Consider the following 13,305-nt stretch of genomic DNA (forward strand, 5'->3'; position numbering starts at 1 on the left):
GCAAGGCCAAGGAACTGCACAATAACCGTTTCTAAAACTCATATTCTTCTCTCCTTGCCTGGGTTATGACATGATCTCAACTTCTTCAAGAAAGCAAAATTCGTTTACAAATACACAATATATTTGTGTGATACAGAGAATACATAATATCACAATTCATTTTCCAGAACACATGGCACAACAGTAATTTTCCAGTATATTAAGAGAGCAGGTTAGTAGAAAGGCCCAACATAACGCCAGTCTGCACCTGTTTGTTATAGCAAAAGATAAGCAACAGATTTTGTGTGTGTGTGTGTGTGTGTGTGTGTGTGTGTGTGTGTAAGTCCAATGCTTTCACATCAAAAGACCCAAGAGATGTTTCATTCTGACGGTTTTAAGTAAGACAGTTTGGCATTGCAGAGATAAATATGTGTTGATGAATCAAGAAGGAAAGCCACATACTGAGAAAATAAATAACAGCAGGAAAAGAAACCCAGTGTGTCTTACTGTACATGGAAACATACATTCAAAATAACTAGAGATCTGATTAAGTAAAAATAAGTAAAAATAGATTGTGGAATAAGTTGCTCATTATTTAAAGACATGCATTTATTATTCATACCAGTCCTATAAATAAATCCATTCTGAATAGAAGTCCAGTTGCTTATAGGAGACATCAGCATTCTGCCTTTTTTTTCCCTTTAAAGATTAATATTTTAGTAATGGTTTGGCTTTATTTTTAGCAATCTAGGAAAGTAATTACTGCCCTGCCCTGAGCAAAAAAAGCAATGAATCACTTGCTTTGTGAGACAAGGCAGAAGCAATAATCTGAGACACAACAGCAAACTCCTCTGCATTACAGGCTCTGTTGCAACAGCCTTTGCCTGCCAGTGTTTTTTACTCACTCTTGCACTGCCCCTGCCTTGTACAACCATGCCTTATTGCCTCATGCCTTAGCAGATCTACTCGAGCTCAGAGCCCCAAAAAGGCACAGCTTCAGGCCTGCAATAGCAAGCCTTCTGAATTACTCTGCACCTTTCTTCTCAGCAATTTCTTCATACCACTTAGTGCACACACCTCCTATGTAGGTGCACTTCCTCTGAATGGGCTGGTTTTCTACTGAAATTCAGCAGCTCTCCAGTTTTGGGGCCAGTTGCAGTTGAACTGTTACCATTTTGTACGAACACAGCCGTATTTACGTATAACTGACATCAGAGTCACGTGTTTTACTGCTACCATTTGGAGAAAACCCACAGGTCACTGTAAGTTTAATGTCATTTGAACAAAAACTCTGCTTCTCTCTCCACAATTTAGAACGTATGTGAGCAACAAAAAGAGAGCAAGTGTCTACAGTACGTACCAGTGTCCACCATGCAGTTCAGATAACTTACGTTCACTTCTGACATGAGCCTGAAGTCATTGCTTTATCTTCCCTCCAGATGCAGATGTTCAGCTGATGATTCCCTGGAGAAGCCTTACAAATGATCTAGCAGTTGCATCCTGAAACAAGCTGATTTAGGGCATATAGCAGAGATGCTGAAAGTGTAACCAGCAGGGAAAGGGTGGAAAATAGTTGAAGCTACCAAGAAACAAATTCAGAATAAACAAAGCCAAGAGTTTTTCTATGAAAGAGTGCAATCCAGTGGAATTACCTGACACCAGAAGCTAAATGTTTATATGGGCTCCAGGGAAACTAGACAGGCTTGTGGAAGAGAAATCCAGCAAGGATTACTAATTACAAATCCATTCAAGAATTACATATTGCTATATAGCCTGTTTGGAGTCAGAAAATGCCCGAGTTGCAAATGGAAGTATCATTTAAGTTTATCCTGTTCTTGGATTGTTATTATAGGTGTGTGCTGCCTAAATAATTGCTCACTTCATCATCCCAGAGGCAGGGATATTAGATTGTCTACACCTTTTGTCTGATACCCTACAACTGTTCTTATGTGCAAACTAGGCCTCTGGAAAGCCCTAAGAGGGCAATCAGCAGAGGCCTACACTGCCAGGATCCTTTAGACTGACACACTTAATGCCTTTCCATTTTTTTCCTAAGAAGCTTCAAGTAACCTTCTTTCATTTTAGCTTAAATTACTAGGAAGAAGTTTAACTTAAACCAGATTCTAAAACACGCTTTAAACAGGCCCAAATGGAGCTAACACATTCAAATAATCTGACACAGAGAATACCTTAGGTCAGAGGCACACAGTTGATACCAAGAAGTGACTTTAGGGCTGAGGCAATGCCTTGGTTTAACGAAATCTGCCTTGCAGTTAGGGCCGGCCGCAGGCTGCGGGGCGGGTCCCGTGCGGGCCGAGCCAATCAGCGGCCTCGCTTTGAGGCGCCAATCAGCGGCCTCGCTTTGAGGCGCCAATCAGCGGCCTCGCTTTGAGGCGCCAATCAGCGGCCTCGCTTTGAGGCGCCAATCAGCGGCCTCGCTTTGGGGAGCCAATCGATCAGCTGCCCGGCTGTGAGGCGCTGGCCGTGCCTCAGTGCCGAGCACGCTGGAAGCACGAACGAAGGCCGGGCGCGGCTTTTGGCTTCCGGCTCTCGGCGAGGCCGGACTAGGCCGGGCCCACGTGGCCGGCTCGGCGCGCAGCTCCGCTGCGATTTCTGCTACTGCCGGGCCGTGCCACCGGAACTGTCCCAGCGCCGTAGGCAACCACACGGCCGGGAGTGGCCCTGTGGCCGGGACTGCTCGGTCGGGATCCGTGCAGCCCTGGCAGCGCCGTGCAGCCGGGGCCACGCTATTCGGCTATTTCGGCATGGCACACGAGTGAACTTGGTTTACTCAGCACTAGCGCCGGGAGTGGCCCTGTGGTCGGCGCTGAGGGTGGCCCCGGGGCCAGGAGTGGCCAGCGCCATCCCGGACGTGGCCAGGAGTGCGTGTCCGAATGGACACAACTGCAGCGGTGCCGTGCGGCCACAGCTGTCCCGGCGTGACTCGCAGGGGACTTTGCTTAGCCGCTTTAACCGGCTCTGCTGCGGACAGAAGGACAAAAGCAGTGGCAGCAGCGTTTTTCTTTCTTGCAGTGTCCCGCATGAAAGAAAGGCGCGGGGGTGGTGCCGGCAGCCTGCGCGGGTTGCGCTGCTGGCGGGAGCCACATGATCAGCAGCGACAGTCACAGCGATTCCTCGGCGGCGGAGCCTGCACAGATTCAGCCTTGAAATGTTGCAGGACTCTATACTGTTGTAGTTTATAAAGCCCAAGAGCAAATGAACCTACGAACACTAATTCTCCCCTGAGTCAGGAAAAGGAAAGGGTAGAGAAAATACGTAGAGACAATATACACGTCGAGAAAATAACATGGGACACTAAGTCAAGTAAAGGAGTCAAATTCTAGCAGGGAGGGGATTGACTAGATGCCTTAGTCGTGGGCTAAAATTATTTTTGCAAGACTATGGTGAAGGTATATTTGATACAACAAACTAGTTTTTTCCTATAATTCATGGAATGCATTGGGCAGATGTAGTGTTCTACCTACAGCCCTGAGCAGAACCATCAGTGTTGGAATAAGCAGATGTTGCAGTAGCTCTGATCCAATGAAGAGTTTGACCAGAAAGAAATGAGAAGCCTTGCCCTAGGAATAGAAGAAGAAAATAAGATCTCTGTTCCCAGAGATGGATTAAAAGAACTTTTGGTTTTATGCTAGAACAGCTCATCCATAAAAATAGCACCCCAATAAGTTGACATGGCCCATGAATGCAGCTGTGGGAAGGCTGCAAAAAAGATGGGAGGGATTTCACGATTGCAGATTTCCAGGTGGCTGCTATTCACGGAAATTAAAATCCAGAAAGAACTGTTTCTTGTGGAGAAGTCTCCATGGCCTTGCAAGAGAGACTCCCCTCCCTAAGAGAATGGAAGAAAGACTATTTTAGAGGTGGTAAAATGACTGAAAGACCCAGGTTTTGTCTCTTCATGTTGTGTTGTCAGTGGGAAAGAAAAGAGGGTATGGGGGGAGAAGTGTTCTGAAGATTTATTCTGATTTTCTTATCATTTAATAAAGTTTTCTTAATATCCTTTAATGTTTTTAGCCTGTTTTTCCCTCCTCCTCCTAATCCATATCTCAGAGCAGGAAATGAGTAAATAATTTCTAGTAGGTGCATGGGCATCTCACCAGCATTAGACTCACTATAGAAAGTAAACAGAAACCAAATTTGAGAAAGCCAAGAAGAGAACCAAGTTGGTTGCAGTACGTGATAAGACTAATGGAGCACCTTACAACTACATAACTAATGAAAGGTGATTACCCATAGCTCTACAAGCAAAGCAAACTAAAAAACCCATCCATACTGTGGACACACTGTGGCCTTTGAAGACACTGCCTGCTCTTCTAGAACATGTTCAATACTAAAGCATCTTATTCCCAAATAAATAATAAGAGGGATGTGGAAAAGGTTTTGTTAAAGAGCAAGAGGAAACTGAAATATAAAACAACCCCATGCAGAGAGTCTGTACTTACTCATTCTTCTGAATTTTAATTTGATTGATAATAATATTTTCTTTAATTCTTCTTTTTCTTGCAATTTTCATTGCCTTCTTGTTGTTAGGGGTTTTTTTATCTTCAAGAAATAAGACATTTTTTTAATTTTCCTGGTAGTGTCAGAAAACCCAGGGCACTTTACACCAAAGAAATTCCACTGCAGAGCAACAGGCCTGTACTTGCCTTATTGAAAAGAATTTGGTTGCCTCCAGAACACTGCTTTTCTGCTTGTATAGCTTGACCCAGTGAAGGACATATGTGCACAGGATATTGAGCAATGTTTTTATGGCCTTGTTTCTCACTGAAGCCACTCCAGGGTTAAACCAAAATGTAAGGAATACCTTGGTGGAAACAAAGCAAAGCTGAGCCATGGAGGTGGAATACGAACAGGACTGTGCCCAAGAGTTTTGTACTGTGTTCAGAAGTGGGCTTGGAGAAGGGAAATAGAAAACAGCTTGCCCCGGGGTAAATCCCTCTCTGCCTTCACAACCTTTCACATTATTTACAGTGTCCTTGTACTCAGAGTATTCTGATGGTGGTCTTTTGTAACCTGCTCTGATGCACAGCTCTAAACCTGAGAGCATCTCTACAGTAACAGCACATGTTGTTGGTCATTTGCTTTTGAAGGACTTCTTAAAAAACTTAACAATGCTAAAATCCTAATAATATTTGCTGTCATACCAATCCACACTTCAATCAATTTTCCCAGAAAGTAGGTCTTTCTTAAGGTCGCCTCTCTTTCTAAGGTGCCTGTTTGTAGCAGGCTTTACAAGCACAGCAGGTGATGGCAGGCCATTTGCGACAGCCGGGCTGGAGGGGGTTCAGGCTGCTGGAACCTGAGCTCCTGCCCCAGATGGGCTCGGACTTCGAGGAAGCTTCAGCCGGGCCAGGCTGGCTGAGCTCTGACACGGAGCGTGCCTTGGCTCCGGAGGCCGAAAGGCACCATCCCCTCCTGGTGGGAAGGCAGATCGCTGGGTCATAAACAAGGGCGAAGCAGACGTGCTGTGGGAAGGATGCTGGTGCTGTGTGACAGGAGGAGGCTGAGCGGGTCCCACACCCTGCGGCGGCTGTCGCGTTTGGCTTCTGGGGGCGATGCCTGGGACCCCGAGCGAGCGGGGCCAGCCGTCGCACAGCCTTAAGGGGAGTGCGGCCCCAGCTCTGTCCTGCGGGCGCACGGCAATGGGCGGCGAGGTGCGCCCCGGCACGGCCGGCACTTCTCTGAGCGCTTCATTCCCTGCCATTCCCTGCCATCCCTTGCCGCTCCCTGCCATTCCCTGTCCCTCCCTGCCATTCCCTGTCACTCCCTATCACTCCCTGCCATTCCCTGTCCCTCTCTGCCACTCCCTGTCGCTGCCTGCCGTTCCCAGGCGCTGCCTTGCGGGAGCGCGGCAGCGGAGGGCAGGCTTTCCCGGCCGCCTGCGCCACCGAGACAGAGCTGGAGTGCCGAGAGACAGCCCAGGCTTTGGAAAAGGAGACAGCGACAGCGAAGGAGCTCAGGCTCTTGGCACCGTCTTTCTAAAGCCAGAGGGGCCCGTGTACAGCGAGTGCTCCTGCGCAGCCGGCAGCACCTCCCGTGGGGAAGCGGACAACACAGAGGGAGCTGTGGGAAAACCGAGCGGCCTGTGGTCAGCTGGAGTTTACCCGGAGCCAGCTGACACAGCTGGTTACCCGGGAGGAGAGGCTTGTCTTGATAGGACAAACCTACAACAAGTCATTTATCTACAGCTGTATTCTGACAGCAGTCATGCTAACAAATGTAAATGTAGCGAATTTATTACTTTTTCTGCCTGCATGATTTTCTTGAAACACTGTGTAGTCCACACCCTTCCACGGCATGTGGAACATGAGCAAACTTTGCCAACAATTGTGATTCATCCAGTCCTTTAATGGTTGCATTTTCATTTGAATATAAGATAATAGAACACATACCCTCACAGTCACACACACACACAAAAAAAGGACCTGTGGAGGATTTTTCCTCTTTCACAGAAATTTGAGTGCATATGTACAATCATATTCTAGTTAGTGTCCAGGTGCTCAGTGCCAGACTCAGTGTAGCAGAGCTCATGACAGTGGTTCTTATAATTAGATCCACCTAATCACCACCAGTAAAATGTCTTATTTTAGTAATACCTTATTTCATTGCTTCATTTTTATTTAATCACATTGGAGGGTTTAGTCCAGAAATTTGTGCAAGTCAGAACATATTTTCAGAAGTTTTAATTAAAATGTTCAGTGCTTTATAAGGAAAAATGCTGTTTGCCCAATTGAAGTAGTTCTTACAATGATTTGAGATAGCTCTGTGTATTTCATGTTGAGGTGGGTATTTCAGACATCACATGAAAAAAATGCCCTTTTGCTGTCTAGTAAAACTCACCCACTTAACCTCTAAACTTCAGAAGGATCTCCCCTGGTACAGTCTGACAATTGATTTCTGTTAAGGGTGTACTGATGGAGGCACACGCTTAATCTCTGCATTTAATGTAATTGGTCTAAACCATCTCCCCAGAGCACCTGTGCATACTGCATCCCACAGCTGAAACAGAGAAATGAGATTTCTGCAATTTAACCCTGTACTGTAAATTTGGCTGTGGTTCTGAGCAGAATGGAAAGGCCCTACACGTAACCACTCAGGAGCATAAGAACCCTAAATACCTTCTGTGTTCAGGAAGAAAGAGAAAAGGGTGTAAAATCCAAAGGCAGACAGACAGAAGCATGAGTAAGTACTAATACAAAGGGATAATGAACTGTGACAGGAATGACAGCAAAGGTGTCTGCTGACAAGAATGAAGAAATCAGGGCTTTACTACAGGTTTAACTAGCAATTAATTTCACTTCTCCTTAAGACTCTTTCTCCTTCTGCAAAAAGGGAGTAATGACATTGACCTCTTTTATACAGCCCAGCACAAAGTGAACATTGAAAAAATTGTCCTGCTTTCCAATCCTTACATAACTACAACTTTTCTTTTTTAATGTCACATTTTAAAACTTGCATAGCCAGGTGTAGAACTAACACAGAATGTAATATAAAAGAAAATAAGATATTGCTTTAAAATCTACACACACTGCAATCCTCCACAAAGGTAACAAGACAGGTGCAACAATATGACCTATCACAGTCTAAAGAAGCCATGTTATTTGTATACAAACAAACCACCAGGAGAAATCATGCACCATTCTAAAATAACACTAAACCACTTCCTAGCTGTCTCTTTCCTATTTGGAAGGAAGATATGTCTAGGCATACCTATTTCACACCCTCAGAACACATTCACCACATTTTTGGAATTCAGGCATTTAAAAAATTTCTCCTACACTATGGTTTGGAGAGACATTTGTCTGATGCTGCTGCCTACTAGTAGAAGTAGTTATTGCTAGAAATTGCTGGCTTTCAGATACAATATGCTGCAGAGACTTGAAAAGCCTGTGCTGTGGAAAATGGATAGTGTGTGGTTGCAGATGGGCTCACAGGTGCAGGTTGTGGAAAATTTCAGTGTCACTCACTTCATCTGTGTCACTTACAACCAGAACCCAAGACAGATCTTTAGGACAAAGATCTGCAAGTAATGACCCACAAAATACATATTTCTAAAAAATGACATTGAGGGCTGTCAACCAAACAGACCTCTGTCTCTCCATGGGCATTCACAGCAGGACATGGGCCAATGATTCAATTAACCCAGCAACAGATTAAGGAAGTAATAAACATTAGGAGGCTAGCCAGGGCATATATAGAGAAATAGCACGTGGTTCATTGATCATAAGGAGTGATCACAAGGAAGGAGTCCTTTCAGAGAGAGAAGTAAGCCTTTGCTCCATTTTTGTCATGTAGAGATAAAGTTTTGTGATAGAATGTTTCAGATCCAGGATGAAAGTTTCCAGGCAACTCACATGATTCAAACAGCAAATATAATCTTAAGAAATAGAATATAAAAAAGAACTACAATTCAATGAAATAAATTATTATATACATTTTAACTTCACATTTCCAGTTGTATTTTGATTAAAACTTAGGTACACACTGCATATTAAGTTCATGAATGTAGAAAATATATATCTTTTGAAACAAGCTGAACATTTTTTTCTGAAATAGCTTCCCACATTCTAGAAAATTGCTGAACAGATTATAAACACTGCTGTTCTGTAGTGGTTGTCTACAAATGTATTTTCCATGTGAACATCAACAGCTTAGTTATGCTTCCTAAGTGACACTAACTTTGGAGTATTCCAGTCATGCAACACATCCAAGGGTCTCCTTGTGTGAATCCATGCATTTTTGTCTGAGAGGGCCCATGAAAGTGAGAAGCAGAAATTATTTTGGTATGCTTCAGTTAATGGATATTTGACTTTGTGTGTTTCAGGAGTTGAGAAACTCAGAAAATTTCTCTTGTCTTATTTGCACTTAAACTGACTTCTCAGGTCTTCAGTCCCATGTGCCAAACTGCTTTAAGTTATCCCACCCCAGGTATCCCTGTGTGAAAAAACAAATCTTATTTCACTTCAGTACTTCTATTCTTCTTGCAGACAGGCTTGGAGATTCAACCAAACCACAGTAATTCAAGTTCTAAGTCAGGCTTCAACTGTTGTGCTTTCTTGATAATACAGATCTCCCTATTTCTTCTGAAAGAGGGACAAAATTGGTAACTTTTTATGACTGTAATAGAAAGCTACTAATTAGAATAACCTAGATATATTAATTATTTCAGAATAAAAGAAAAAAAGATTTAAAAATATGCTGTACCAAGGTTACAAGTAATAGAAGTAATAGAGATTCAGCTATGCAGGGAGTTTCATGGCTGGTGTTAGCAATCCTGCATTTCCAGTTTCATTAAATCAGCAGCTACCCAAAAGTCATCCTTCAATGTGCTAGATCCATCCACCAAGATTAGATATTCATAGGAGAAGGCTGTAATGAGATCAGAAGATAATAATATAAGATTTATTATGCAGAATACTAAAATAGAAGCTAGAGAATGACAAAGATAAAGCTTGCAAAGTGCTTTACATGGAATTCTCGGTTCTGTTTAGACACAGGAAGCAGCTCCTAACATGCCTCAGCTCGATGGCATCGTCATCCAGAGTCCTGCCATCACTGAAAATTCACCCAGCAGCAGGAAATGGAAAACAGAAATATCTATGCTTTGCAAGTGTGAATAAAGCAGGTTTTTTTCAAACGCTTTTAAGCCAGGAAGGGCTGAAGAATCTACCCTTTGAAAATCAAACCTGGCAATATCCAATATTTTTGACAATTTCTCAGGTTATGAAAAACAAGTAACAAAAACAAAACCAAAAATCCTAAAATAAAGATGGCTCTTGCAGTAATCAAATGCAGTTCCAGGCTGTATATCCACGAGCCCAGTCCAGGATGAACGATTCAGATACAGTGAACTTCTGAACTTCCGAACTTTGTGCCATTATATGGCTGTTAACATTTGTTCAGTACTATAGCAGAAGATTAGCTGCACTAAGTGCCAAATCTAACATGAGTCATATTGTGTAGGACTTCATCCTGGGGTATCTCAGCTGAGCTGTGGTCATTCCCAGGAGGGGCATATCCTGTTCCAGGCTTTCATGCCTCCAGCACCATTTTCAATATAGTTGGCAGCTTTCTTCTGACACAAGTTGCAGTGAAAGTAGTGTGAAGTGTTGCTGTGGATGCTTTCTGATACATCTGCCTCCCTGGCCTTTCTCTGCAGCATCCAGCCTGCCAATCAATCCACAGCCTTGTCTTCTCCATGCCTCTGCAGCTGGCACTGCCAGCAGCTCACAGCTCATCAGGCTTCTGTGAGCTGGCTTAGACTGCACAATGTGTGGGACCAAGAACAATTGCACATACGTTGTTTTTCTCTCTTGGTTTTTTGGGGTTTGATTTTTTTGGGGGGGGTAGAGAGATTGTTTGGGGTCTTTTTGTTTGTGATTTCTTTTAGTTTTACTCAGCTCTTCACTGCAGGCTTTATTAGTAATGTGTTTATTTTCTTTTATTATAGTCCTGATTTCTTACAGCTCAGGGAATTTATATATAGGAGACTTATTTGAAGATATTCTCACTGTTTTAAATAAGCTCTCTGAGAATCCAGGGCAGTTATAATAGGCTTGTCTGATTAAGCCCACTGCAATCTTTGGCATGCCTGGGACTACTGTGCTTTCATTTTTCCAAGAGGATGAATCTCAGATGTGCTTTGAAATCCTCAGATCAGGATACAGATGTTCAAGTGACAAAAGCCAGTGCTCAGTAATCCTAATGCACCAGGATACTTCTTTTGGCAGGATCCTGGCACTCAAGCTGTTATTCTGGTCTGCTGGCTGTCTGCTTTCCATTAATCACTTCTGGCAGAAGAAAAGGCCTTCCAAAAATCTTTCACCTTTGGCCTGTACTCAGGCAGCAAAAAGGATGTAGCAGCACACAGGGTTTGTGCCAGACAGGATCCTCAGCCTGAGAGCACGATTCTGAGGGTTTTGCCATGAGATTCCCCACAGGTCTGCCCTGGAAGACTCAGCAATCTTGTCAGCCACACCCCAATTTAGGTTTCTTTATCTAAATGGGGTGGTAGTCCGCAGTTACCCTGCCTGTGATTGTAGCAAGCTGACAAGTTAGTTCATGCTTAGCACAGATCTGGTAGGACAGTATACCAGGGAAGATGATTAGAAGATGGATAATGCTGTACAAGCTTTTTCTTAAGACTCTTGTGATTGAGGGAAGAAAAGGAGGAAACAGAATCAAGAAAATATGGATCTGAGTCCAGGTCAGCTTCAGCCTTTTCTTTTCTGCACTTGGACCATTAATATACAAAAATCTTTAGAGAAAACTTAGTGATATAAACCAGAAAAAAAACTTTAAAGAATGTCACATTCTACTAACCATTAAGATAAAATCTTTAAGCAAGTCAGCACTCATGATTAAAGAACCCAAAATACCTTTATTTTACTCCTGATAAATGTCTTCAAAAGCACTGAATGAATTTATATATCTGTCGCTCCACCCTCAGTTAACTTCCTTCTTTTCTGTCAAAGGGAAGTAAGAAATCCTCCTTTCTAAGCCAGCAACTTTCTTACCTGTCTGAGAATGAATTCTCACAGTTCTTCAGTGGTCAGCCTGGCATTTGAGACACCAGGGACCCACTGGTCCCAACCACCCACTGCCCCAGGATCCAAATGGGTTTTTACTCCCACATCTTGCACAGCTGGGTCTGGTGACCAGTGCCTCTTAAGAGCTGAAACAAGAATAACAATGATAATGATATGTGCCTTTAGCCTATGTGGGGGATTTCTTCAGATTAACTCAAAGAGCAGAGACAGGTCCTTAATCTTTGTGCAGCTCTACATATAAATTCTTCCTACATCTGACATGGTAGCATTGGATTAGCTGGAACTGAACTTTGAACATCTAGGCAAATGTGAATAAAGGTAAGCTCAGGCTGTGGTCACCCTCTGGATGATGTGCTCACCAAACCATGTGCTGGCAGGGAAGATCCTGTGGCTTCCCTTGGTGCTGCAGTGGTCTGGACTATTCTGTCATTCATTGCCAGTTCTCCCATGCCATAGGAAAAGCAGGGCAGGGATTTGTATTTATAAACAGTATGTGGAATACCAAAAGCAAATCAACAGCCATCAGATGAAAAGTCCACAACCCACTGGAAAGCCAAAGTGAAAATGACACCGGCTGTGAACCATCTGTGAGCCACACCAGCCAGGGCAGGTCATTTGCATGTGGTAGAGATAATGCCTGAGAAGAAGCCTGTCTGTGGATTTGGCTGTAACTGTCTTGTAGGAAACTGTTCCTGGGAGATAATGAAATAATTCTGGCATATAAACCCCATTCCTGATCCATGTGCACACATCAGTACAGCCCTGACTCAGTCATGCCTTCACACCAGCCTGTCCCTGCAGCCCAAATCCCATTCCAAATCATCAACACAGCATTTCTGCAGTGCTGGGACGGCGATAGCTTTTTTAACTAAAGCTCTGGTTTTCAGTTGTAACCCACAGCTTGGGGAAACAGCCCAGTTAAGAGAAAACCAGAACAACCAAACAGAAGAGCACCTTCGGAAGGACTTGTCTCCAGAGAAGCCAGAGACCCTCAACAAGGGCCACCTTCAGCAGAGCCTGCTGCAAACCTCTCTCCTTTTTCCTCTGCTCTCTCCTCTTTCCTCTGCTCTCTCCTCTTGATCATCTCATAGAGCAGGAGAGCCAGCCTGCAGAGATGTTTTTCTGGGTGTTCCCAGCCCCCTGACTGACAGCTTGCACCTGTCCCGTGTAGGGCTGGTACATTCCCCGGCATTAGCCAGGGGCTATTTTTAATTGGCAGGACAAACAAGAGGGAGAGCCTTTGGCCAAGTGTTGCAACCCTGTTACTCAGAGACTGAATCACTTTTTGGCACCCTCATGGAAGCACTTGCTAACAAACTTTGCTGTCCTCTTGAGGAGCACTGGCACTGAGCAGTGCCCCGCTGCAGCGCTGTTTGCTGGTGTGGGAGCAGGAGAGCACCTTCAAATCTCTCATCAGGAAACTGAGCTATGGAACATCCTCCAGAGCCTAGACAGTGTCTCACAAAAGAAAGCAGAACTTGCTAAGATAGACTGGGACCCACTGGGAAACAAGGACTGGAAGAACCCAGGCCTAATCTGGGCACTGACTACAGTTTGGCTGGAGCCTGAAGCAAAAGAACATTTGTGGTTTTACAGAAGATGAAGCTTGTGCTTTGCTGTCTTCTCTCTCCATCACTTGGACTTATTTGTAGGTCAAACTGCCACTTGGAGCAAACCAAGTTCAGGTGTGCCTCTGGAAGGCCCTTTGGAGCACAGCACTGCCACTCCTGCTCCTCCAGCCCAGCAGGACATGCTC

Source organism: Lonchura striata, chromosome 7 (assembly GCF_046129695.1).
Source record: "Lonchura striata isolate bLonStr1 chromosome 7, bLonStr1.mat, whole genome shotgun sequence".
NCBI classification, from domain to species: Eukaryota; Metazoa; Chordata; class Aves; order Passeriformes; family Estrildidae; genus Lonchura; species Lonchura striata.